The sequence below is a fragment of the Rhipicephalus microplus genome, chromosome 4, assembly GCF_043290135.1.
Source record: "Rhipicephalus microplus isolate Deutch F79 chromosome 4, USDA_Rmic, whole genome shotgun sequence".
Taxonomy (NCBI): Eukaryota; Metazoa; Arthropoda; class Arachnida; order Ixodida; family Ixodidae; genus Rhipicephalus; species Rhipicephalus microplus.
This window is the reverse complement of record NC_134703.1, coordinates 16,211,299-16,223,242: the sequence shown is the minus strand read 5'-3', so window position 1 is coordinate 16,223,242 and position 11,944 is coordinate 16,211,299.

Below are 11,944 nucleotides of genomic sequence, written 5' to 3'. Positions count from 1 at the left end.
TGAAGATGAACGACTAACTTCTCCAGATATTGTTGCTATATGGGCAGCTTCGTACTTTTATGGTTCAACTATCGCTTTTATGTGGCCATAAGCCGCATGAGAATGGTTTCTCTCGATGGTGTACTGTAAGCAGGAGAGAGCAGCCTAAGCATATCAGGACCAAAAAAACGTAGAAATCTTGCATAGCACCAAAAGAAATGGAAGAAAAGAGTGATAAAAGGTGTAGGGGAGGGGGCTTTCCATACTGAAGTCTGATAACATGGAGAAAGAGCAGCGGAACAGGGGAACCTGAAGAAGTAACGGAAGTGGCGTGGCTATAAGAAAAAAAAAACGCTCGAGGCAAAGGGGGATTTAGGCAAACCAAGCCGGCAATATGTAGCTTGAACACACATCGGAGACGAGGCGCCGGTAGTGGTGCGCTTTTGTTGGTGCCCGTATATCCAGCGACGCGTCGAAACAGGAAGCAGCGGAGCCCTCGTGTTCCGTGCAGGCGCTTGCTCGGAAATAAAGATGAGTGTCCTCACACTAGCGTAATTTCGTGCAGTGCACCGCTGTGCCAATGTGAATGGCCGGCGGGAGGAGCGATTCGTATGGGCTGTAAAGAAATATATGGATTCACTGGCTTGGGGCGTCAGCTGCTGCTGCTGCTCAAATGAACATATTGCACCGTGACAACATAGACGTACGGAAGCTGTGAGGTTGGCCTGACACTCCCAGCACTACCAAAGGCTAATTTACTTTAGATTTTAATGTTGAAGTTGTCAAAATAAAGAAAGAACTCCAGCATGTTTCGTGCTTCACGCTTCTGACCACATCCATTCTGCTGAGTTGGCTGGTTGTCTTGTTGTGTCAGTGACGTTGTACCTATAAATCCGACATAGATTTACAAGAAGGGAACGTCTTAAATATATGTAGTGCATGCAGACAGGAAACAAGATGTCTTTCTGGGAGTCAACTCGCAGTTATTTTACTTCATGTGATTGTCATTCCCCTAAGTAGAATGGGGGGAGTTAATTATATAGTACTGAATATCTACACTTTAACATAAACTTCGCGGACAGAAGAAAAAAAAACGCCTTGTTTTCACGTCTCTTGTGAATTAATAATTTATTTATTTAATACACACTGGGGACACGAAGTCCAAGCAGGGTAGGCTGAACTAGACCTGTGCGCCGGTACCGAAATCACCAGCGGCGGCCGGTCAACGGCGCGGGGTTGATCGAATTTTAGGTGGTGCGGCGCGGCGCGGGGAGGGGTGTAGATTCAACAGTTTGTCAAGATAAAAATTTGTCCATAGAATTTTAGAAAAATCAATTTCTCCGAAAGGGCTTAGCAGTGATTGTGATAGCAACATGTTTTCATGTTATTAAAGATGATAGTCGATCTTGGAGACCTTCGACGCAAAAATTTTGGTCTGTCTGTGTGTACAATCGTCTGTTTGTCCGCGGTAATGATACCCCTAACGGCACCAAACAATACGTAAAACGGCCAACCACATCCGCTGCGTCCACCAATAAAGCTCAAGTTACAGCGTTCATACTTGTGCAATTGTCAATATAAATCAATTATTGCGCATATCTGAGACACCATGACAAAACTTCGATACTTTCTGTTATGTTCTGTTCTGTTTTACCTGTTTTGCTGGGGAGAGCTTGAGGTGCCTATTGCCTCGGCTACTCCATATCACAAAGTTCTGCAGCGAAAATAAAATAATAATACAGAACGGTACCCAAAAATTAACAATACGGAAAAGAAAAAAAAACATAAGAGCACACTGAAACCAGTTCAAACATCATGCCAATACACAGTTTTCTTCGCGCAGTTCACACAGTCATAAACTGCTTACACGCACACCTTACTAATCTAATTCCAGTATATACATGACCACATTTTATATAATAACCATTTCTGGCTGCCAGTCATAGGCGCTTGTCCAGTCCGGTCTCCACTAAAAAGTCTGTCAGGAAGACGGACTTTTCTGGAGATGCATCTTAGGCCATGGTCCAAGTAGTTTCTTTATTGTGAGGGGCCGTCTGTCCAAACTTGCTAATTTGTTCTTTAATTTTTCTCTTTCATTCGCGTATTTAACGCACTCCAAAAGAATATGGCGAACATTTTCTTCTGCATGACCACAATGACATTCCGGTGAGTTGGATCAATGTATCTTGTGCAGGAAACTGTTTGTGTATGCTACTTCCAATCTAAGTCGGTGGATCAATGTCTCTAGGTGTCGTGGGAGGTCTGTCGCTATGGAAAATTTTCTGTGTGGATCAACTTCATAAAGTACCGCTTCCTTTGATTTAGGGCTCTCAAACCACTTCTCCATCAAACAATGGTTAGCTCCTCGCGATATAAAATGCCGAATATCCGCCCCAGACATAGAGATTGCGCAATCCCGTCCTTCCTTAAATGCTTTCTTCGCGAGACTATCAGCATCTTCATTTCCCTTTATTCCAATGTGGCTGGGTATCCATTGGAATACGATGTTGTGACCCTGCGATGATGCATATTCCACAGTTTCTGCGATACATTGTGCTATTTCACCATTTTTGTAAGGTGATCTCACATTTCTGATTAGCTGAAGAGCAGATTTGCTATCAGTGCATATCACCCATTTTCGTTGCTCAGGATTCTCGCAGATAAGCTTAACTGCTTCAAAGATAGCCACCAATTCTGCTGTCGTCGATGAAGATTTGTGTGATAATTTGTAAACCTTCTTTTTCTGAATGTCGGGTTTAAAGACCGCACAGGCTGGCGCTTCTTCTGTGCATGATCCGTCTGTATATATCTTCGTTTTTTTCATTATGCATTACATAAAGGTGATGAAGTACCAACTGTGCCGCTACTAGAGGTGCCATGTCTGCTTTCTTCTCTATGCCGTCTATTTCACGGATAACGTTGAGAAGTGGCAGCGTCCAAGGTGGTTTTGAAGGTTTTCATTGTTTAAATTCTGGTACTACTGCTTGAAATGATGATAAAGTATCCTGTAGTCTCGTTACCGTCCTTTGTGTTAGTGCACCAGATAAAAAATGACTTTCATGTTGCGTGAAAATTCTAAATAAATTTTGAGATGTTTCTTTAGTTCGGAGTACTGCCAAAGGTGGCTCTCGAGCCTCCGCATACACTAAAGCACTGGAAGTTGACCGTGTATGTCCGTGTATGTCGATACTTTGTATGTGTGTATTTGTACTAGAGAAGGCACACATAAGTAATCTAAGGACCGTAGCGTCTATTAGGCTGTAGTGACAGTGCAATGCGATGCTCAAAAAGGCAAGAGTTCCTAACGCTTTGCTAAGACAGCGCGGTGGTGGCACCTGCCCATCGCTTTGCGTTCCACACCTTATCACCTCCGAGACAGGCGCGCATCTTTCTCCGTGGGCGCGCACGCCTTCCTTCGTTTTCGAAGATAACTGCCAGATGACACTCTTGTCTAACGTGCCTCAAAGCGCTCGTTCGTCTTCATTTCACGGATCGAGACTCTCTAACGCAGTGGTTCCAGAATACAATTCACCGATTTTCTCACGCAGGACATCAAATAAACGTTTTGTTCACTCTCTCCACACGCAGCACTATCGTCTTTCGATGACATTTGCAGGGAAACATGCAGATACAGGGCCAAGATTCTATTTACAAATACTGGTGTATCAGCTTTTGAGACATAGCAGTTGTATATACAGCGTTTAGTACCTTCAAAAAATTCAACTTTACAAATTTTCTAAGATTTTTAGTTACAAAATAATTTTCAGATTGCCTAGCACCGAGTCTGCGTAGGGACTCATGAAGATCATTCCACAAATCGACGAGAACAATTTAGAATATATCTTACGGGCAGACTATATAGGAGATCAGATCACTTGCATTGTACGGTGTGGAGAGGTAAGAGAATAAATTGAGGGAAAGGTAGGCAGACCAATCAGAAACTGGAGCTTCTGGTTTGCTACCCTGCAATAAGGGAAGGAAGAATGGGGAATAAAGATGGGAAACAAAGCGAAGAGCGAAATAGACGCGTGAATGAGAAAAGAAAAAAAGTGAGCTGGGGCACTATGGCCTGTTCAATAGGTCACTACCACGCAAAAAGTTCAATAAGCCCTTCACTGATTTTCCGTGCAAAAACAGATTATGTCGACATTCAAGCACTGAGCGTTGTGACAAGGAATATGGTTCAATAGCACTCGAACCTGTGTGAGCTATCTTATGTAGGAAGATGACACGATTGCTAGAGCGCTGATGTTCGAGAGAAGCTGCAGCGATGAAACATACACATTTGAAGTAGGCGAAAAACGCTGGTCATAGCGACGAAATAATAGCCTTATTGCTTTTTTTTTTCAACAGATTCTTACATAGCTATGTCAAGACTGTGGCGAAGTGACCAGACGACCATCGCATATTTAGGTCTGGCCAAAGTCTTATGTGCTGTCAGTCCACACCAAAGATTTTGAAGAGCTTGTTGCAGATAGTTTCGACGTGCTGTGTCATTTTAAATTTGTTGTGAGAATTAAACCATTACCTTTAAATACGTAGCACTTACTAGCCTTACACTGTCATTGGTATATTTAAAATAAAGAGGTTGTTTTCTTTAATTTGAAAATGTCATTATTACCATATTCTAACAGTTAATAGACATTTGCCATGTTTCACTCCAGTAAAAAAATTAGAAAAAAAATCAGCGCATTTTAAACTTGAATAACAGAGGTAATATTGCAGATAACAAAGTCGTCTGCATGCATTCTAAGTTTATGCTGAGTGTTACCAATACTTGCTGCTACGTTATTTCTATAAATAATAAACAAAAGTGGCCGAAGCACCGAGCCTTGAAGCACCCCTGATTTGACCCACATGTCAGAGAAGTTCGCGTAGTTAAACGTAAAAGAATTTGAGCACGAGTGTGAGTCATCTGCTATCCAATCAATCATCTTTTTTTTTCACCAAAAAGTTGTGAAGAAGCTAGAGCTTTGGCATGGCAAACCATAAGACAGACCTTAGAATAGTGAATAATTATGGCATCAATCTATCTTCGGTTGTTAAACGAAGAAGCAATCTCGTGCCTACACTCAAGCAACTGTGTAACAGTAGAATAGCCAGCACGAACGCCATGCTGTGAACGGGAGAGCATATTGTATGCGTTTAGGTGTTCCACATTGTATTTATTGAGTATGTGCTCTGAAATTTCGGAACTGGTAAAAAGCAAAAATACTAGCCTAAAATTTGGTAGTTGCTTGTTTCTGGACCTAAATACGGGCATTACGTTTTTTTGAAAATTTCCACATCTGAGAAACTGTTGAAGATAATATTATTTTCTTCCAATATTACACTAAGATAATTAACATGCCATTCTGAATACCAATGTAGAAACAGATTTGAATATACCATCTGGGCCAGAGTGTTTCACGAGCTGAAAATTATTATAATATGTACTACACAGAATCGAGCTTGTTTCAGGATTACGAACAGCGGGTTATTTGCTGCCCGCAGAAAATGAAGGAGTGGTGCCAATATCAGCAGAAAAAAAAGGCAGACTTGAAGTAAATATTGAAGGCATTTGCTATCGCTTCAAGGTTGGAGGAGAATTCATCTTATGAGAAGCAGGAGGATTACGTCCCCTACGCTTTCCTGAAATGGCATCATTATTTCTTCATTTCTAATGGTAGTGTCTGGCAAGAACTAGCCTGTCGACAAGTTTCAATTCTTTATTTCAATGCATTAGTGGTGTTTCATTCCTCTAAGCGCCCGAATACCACGTTGCACGCATATAATTAGGCCACCTTTCGGCTACTTAACAGTGATATAAAGCTAGCGCCATTATGGCGAACGTGTGGCGTGCTATCGACACGAACGTTAGCGTGAGCATAAAAGTGCATGACTTCCTGAAATGGCTGCACACAGAAAGGGATTCGTGGCAAACTCTGTGAGCAAACGCATTGCGTGCGCTTACCGATTACTTTTGCTCCACGTGCATAGCTTCACTTCGATGAAAACTTGCATCTATTACATGTTAAGCATTCTGCTACGAATTGCGGAAATGCCGAGACAAAGCGAACTACGCGGTGTCTGTAGCACCTAAACTTAATACATTTTTCTTTTCTTTTTTTATGTTGTATTCTAAAATGTACCGGATGAAAGCACTGTCGTTCGAAAACCCAACAATACGGTTTTGAATACTGCAATAAATTGCAGTAATGCAGCCTTTCATCTTTACTAAGTATGGCAAAACACATTTGGAGTAAAAGTGTTAGAAGAAGCTGTTCGCATGAGGTAATTGATTTCTGTTGCAGCAATAGAAAGCCAACAACAAACTTATACGTAAGGAATTGGATAGCACTCTTACGGTTAAGTGAAGAACCTCGATGTGTTTTTAAGAAAACGCGGCTGATCCCTTTATGTAGGAGTCATTATAACACGAAAGTGAAACGTAACTTTGAGCATAGATGGGCATTTATTGTGCATTCTTTCAGACACAGTAACAAATTTCAAAGTTACGTTAACAAAAACAAGCAGCTTGAAATTTCCAGCGCACACCTCAAGCAGAAAGCACAAAATAAGCATACACATGACGGGCGTGGACTAACAACTGTCACAGATCGACACTTAAAATCGCGCTACTCAAACATAAATAAAGATGCACGAAACGAGTGCACATGTATACACAAGACAAGCGCGAACAACTGTCACAACCCTTCCTGCGTCGTGTGTCAGCCGCGCGCTTTGCGCGCTGGTCTCTTTACAAGCTGATGCGGCAGCGTTAAAAGTGAACTTCGTCCATTCCCGAATTACGAGTCAGATGAGCGCGCGCGTCCAACAGAGACCACGCCTCTTAGAGGCGGAGCTTCGTGAAAGCGACGATCTTTAGAGTGCGCCCAACGCGCGCATGTCGCGCCATCTCACCACTTATAACAAAAACGCGATAAAGTTCCCATGGCCTCCGAGATTGCGAGTACCCACTGTGCGCCCGCAATCTCGGAGGCCGTGAAGTTTTGGAGCTCTGAGAACTCCCAAACGGTGAATGGTTTGCACTCTCGACAACGCACGCTTTGTAGCGTATAGTGGTTATCGCCGCGTGCTACGAATCGAGGGTTGCTGGTTTGATTCCGAGCGGCGAATGCTTACCTTCTGGTTTCTTTTTATCTTCAATTTCTAAGTATATTTTCTTCAACGTCACTTCCGTCACGAAAATGCGTCAGCGGAGGCGTGGCGCATTCCAGCATAAAGCACTTCACTGTTAAAAAAACGCACTGCAGTGTTTCGTTAACTTGCGGTGGGTGTGAATCAGTACCGCCTAGTAGGTGGGTGGTGTATTGATTTTTATAGCACGGCAAGAGCAGCGTCTTGCATCACGTTGTACTCTCATAAGTGTCATCACCCTACTCCCCTCTTTGCCTTTTCACTTCTTGTGTATTTTTCATCGCATAACAAATCCCAAGCAAGCGAAATAACATTTCGGCGTAGCGTATTCCTCAGCTCTTCAGGGCGTGTTTCTGGCCGCCGGGACGATAAGCTTTTTTTGTCCCTCTTTTTGGTTTAAGCGAATGTTATTAAGGGGTTAAAATATTGGCATATAAAACCTATATAAGTCCTAATTTAGAATATGCTACCGCAGTTTGAAGGCCGCATCAGAAGGTTCTCAAGAAAAAAATTGGAGCGTATTCAGAGAATATCTGTGTGCTTTATTTGTTCAAAGTACAGGCGAACAGACTCTGGTAACGAACATGTTGAAGGAGTGCGAGTTAGAACTCTTGGAAGTAAGAAGACAGAAGTGTCGTTTGAAACTATTTTTTCAAATATTTCATGGAAAAGTAAAAATAATAAGGATATGTGTATTAAACAGCCTGACAAACGGCCTCTGCGAACAGCTCATCACCTCACTGTCCAACCAATACGAACCCGCACAGATATGTTTCGTTTTTTTTTTAGATGCGGAGCATCTAATACTCGAGGCTTGTAGTGCGGCGCCGTCCGCAAGCTTCCTCCTCTACACACCGCGCGCGCTTCACTCCTCCACCATCTGTGCACCCTTCCTCCTCTACACACCCAAGGAGGATTAAAAAAATTGCTGGAGTGGAAGTGATTGCGCAGATGTGAAGCCGTTCCTCTGGCAAGATGGCGGCTGTGGCGGCCATCTTACTAGGGGCATGATAAAGTGTCGCCGTTCAGCGATCGAAAACGAAGCGTTTCCCTCGCACGCCTAACGAATTTAATACAACCAACATTTTTGGGGCCTCATAGTGCTCCAAGTGCGTCTTAAAGTCACTAGTTTTCCGTAGTGAGCCTCTAATTGGAGGCAAAGTTCTTTGAAGATTCAGTCATCCATATTTGTTTCTGAGTGTTATTTCGTCAGGAACAACCATCCTATAATATAGAACTACCGTAGTATTTACATAACGTATCAAAGCCACTTGATCTTTAAGCGGGCACTATCAGAAAAGAGCATGTTTCCGCCATCTTGGCAGTGGCAATAGGTGGCTTCACTTCTGCTGGCAAGGCATCGCAGGAGCTTCCACTCCAGCAACTTTTCTTTAATTCTCCTTGTACACACCGCGTGCGCTTCTCCTCTTCACGAACATTCGCTAGCTGTATAATGTAGCGCGCATGCGCCGTCATGCTTCGAGAACATCGGCAGCTGACGCGCGCATGCGCCGTCGCGCTTCGAGAACATCGGCAGCTGACGCGCGCATGCGCCGTTGCGCTTCTCCCCCTTCTCGAAGATTCGACAGCTGACAGTGCATGCGCCGTCGCGCTGTATATATACTCAAGGTCGGCGCTCGCTCGCTCAGTTGCCGCTCGTCGGTTGGTTTGTACGGCGCGTCGACGTCCAAGGTCGCGGTGAAATGAATTCCAACGAATCCACAAACACAATGATCGACGTCCCTTCGACCAGCGCCGCCCTTTCGCATACGTGTGTACGTGTTCACTCATTTAGCACCCCCTCCTACAACCACGTTAACCAATTTAGCCATCGACCCAAGTAAGTCGCAATTTAACACCCCATTTCACAACCACGTTAACCAATCTAGCCATCGACCCAAGTAAGTCGCACTTTAACACCCCGTTAACCAATTATATGCTCCGCATCCTCCTCAGTGTTCCCCCGAGGGAAGCTGCGGGCAATTTTTTTCCTGATGCTGTTCACTTGTGGAATCGTGTGCCAGAAGAAGCTGTGCAAACAAATGATGTACATGATTTTTCGGTATTTTTAGACAGGTATTGTGTCAACTGTGATTTTGCTGGTTAGTTGGTCATTGTTATATGTTTGTGCCTGGAGTTATCCACTATGCCCTTCCTGTAACAACCCTTGAGATAGGGTTAGTAGTATGGTAAATAAATAAAAATAATAAAAAATGCTGTTGAAGTCCACAAACTATATATATATATATATATATATATATATATATATATATATATATATACATATATATTCCAGTAGATCCTCCGTGAGCGGTCACAATGTGGTTTATTTCGATGTTTCGTGCTAGAGTCTGGCCTTCATCAGGATTCATATATATATATATATATATATATATATATATATATATATATATATATATATATATATACAGGCAGACATGGTGGTTGAGTGGCCGTAGCGTTGCATATAGTCCAGTAGATCCTCCGTGAGCGGTCACAACGTGGTTTATTTCGACGTTTCGGCCTAGAGTCTGCCTTCATCAGGATTATATATATATATATATATATATATATATATATATATATATTAGTTATAAACCTCGAGAATAGTGCAGTATATGAAACAAAACAATAAAATATTTATTTAATCCAACCAGTTTCGGCTGGTGGACCAGCCTTCTTCGGAGGATAGTCCACCTTTACACCCTCCGAAGAAGGCTGGTCCACCAGCCGAAACTGTTAGGATTAAATAAATATTTTATTGTTTTGTTTCCTATACTGCACTATTCTCGAAGTTTATAACTTTTATTACGGTAGCCGGAAGAAACTCTGATCATCTATTTCATCTATATATATATATATATATATATATATATATATATATATATATATATATATATCTTTTTTGTGAAATGTTACATCTGATGATACGTTCAGTTACTACTCATTACTTTCGTCTAGTCAACAGTGTCAGTCTTTAAAGGTTGGTACCGTGCTAAGAGTGAATTGAAAACGTGCTCCTTGCCGCAATTTACAGTGATAAGTTCGCCATTCTAGCAATGCATTGTACAATGGTTTCTCAACAGCCACACAACATCTAATAAAAATTTTTCCTGAATTTCACGTTACAGAACCATGATGTTATTATGAGGCAGGCTGTAGTAGAGGGCTGCCGAAATTTTCACCACTTAAAGTTCTTTATCTTGAATCTAAATTTATACGCGTGGGCTTCTATAATTTCGAATCCACCCAATTGTGGCCTCGGCAGCCGGAGTTCAATCCCGGGACCCTACGATAAGTGTCCTCGAACACTAGACGATCCCGGCGAGTGTCATCATGTCTTGGCTATATTGTCACTGCTATCTACAACGACTACGCTGCAAAATTAGGGCGTAATGTGCTCACCTTTCAAAAACAGAAAAGGTTCTCACGAAACTCTGCCATTGCGAAAATTGAGTGTTGTTACGTAAGCGGAGGGCCTTTTGCTCTTTCTTGGGGTACTTGGAGGCAAAAATTTTGGTCTGTCTGTCTTTCTGTCTGTTTGTCCGCCGTAACGATACCCGAAGAGCCCTAAACAATGCCCAAAACAGCCTACCCAATCCGCAGCGCCCACCAATATTGCTCAAGTTTCAGCATTCATATTTGTGTGAATGTCCATCAAAAAGCAATTATTGCGCTTATCTCAGGCATCATCAACAACACGGCAATGGTCTGTATATGTGACTTTATACTAAAGAAAGCATACATAAATAATTTTAAGGACCGTAGCGTTTACCATGCTGCACTGACAATGCAATGCTTGCACGAGAATGCAAGTGTTCCCAACGCTTTGCTAAGACGACACGGTGGTGGTACCAGCTTCTCGCTTTGCGTTTGACACCTTATCGCCTCCGAGACAGGCTCGCACGCCCTCGATCGTTTTCGAAGATAACTGGCATATAGCGCTCGTTCGCCTTTGCTGCATAGATCGAGACACTAACGCAGCGCCTCCAGAATAGAATTCATGACTTTTTGAGTGCAGAATACCAAATAAACGTTTTTATCACTCTCTCCAGACGCAAGACTATTGTATTTCGACATTTGCGGTGAAACATGCAGATATGGGATCTTTTTTTTTTTTTCAAAGGGCCGTACGTACGCTGAACTTGACGCAGTTGGTCGGTGGATCAATGAATCAATTTAAGAATGAAAGTATGAATGAATAAATAAATCATCACCAAAAATAGGTCTCGACAAGAACATCAATGAAATCGAGAATATTCATGTGGGGAGGCGAGGGTAAGTGCAATAGCCCGCGTTGCCTGTATGCTCCAACAAACTAAGAATTTAATGTTACACGCACCTGAACAGCCTCGAAAAGTGACGGAAGCAATGCCAATCGTCGTCGGTTAGCGTGTCTCTGCGCAATCAGATTGCCGGCTGCCGACGGAATAGCAAGTGCCGCCCAACTACACCGACAACGTGATGTGTGCAACGAAAAGCCAATCTCTCAGTGAGCTTAATGAGCATGCACCCCTGCTCGCCCTGCAATCCGTTATAGCGTGTTTTGTCGTGCTTCCCTTTATGCTCATTCGGCTGCGGTTTTTATTGCACGTGGTTTCGGGAGACAACTACGCTGTAAATGATACTGTTGGGTAACACTGTTCGAGTATACACGAACACAGCGAAGTCCACCGCGGTGGAGCAGTTGCTATGGTCTTCGGCTGCTGACCCGAACCTTGCGGGTTCGATCCCGCAACCACGGCGGTCGTGTTTCGCTGGAGGCGAACAGGCAGAGGCTCGTGTAATCAGCAATGTCAGTGAACACCAAATTGTTAACGTTTTC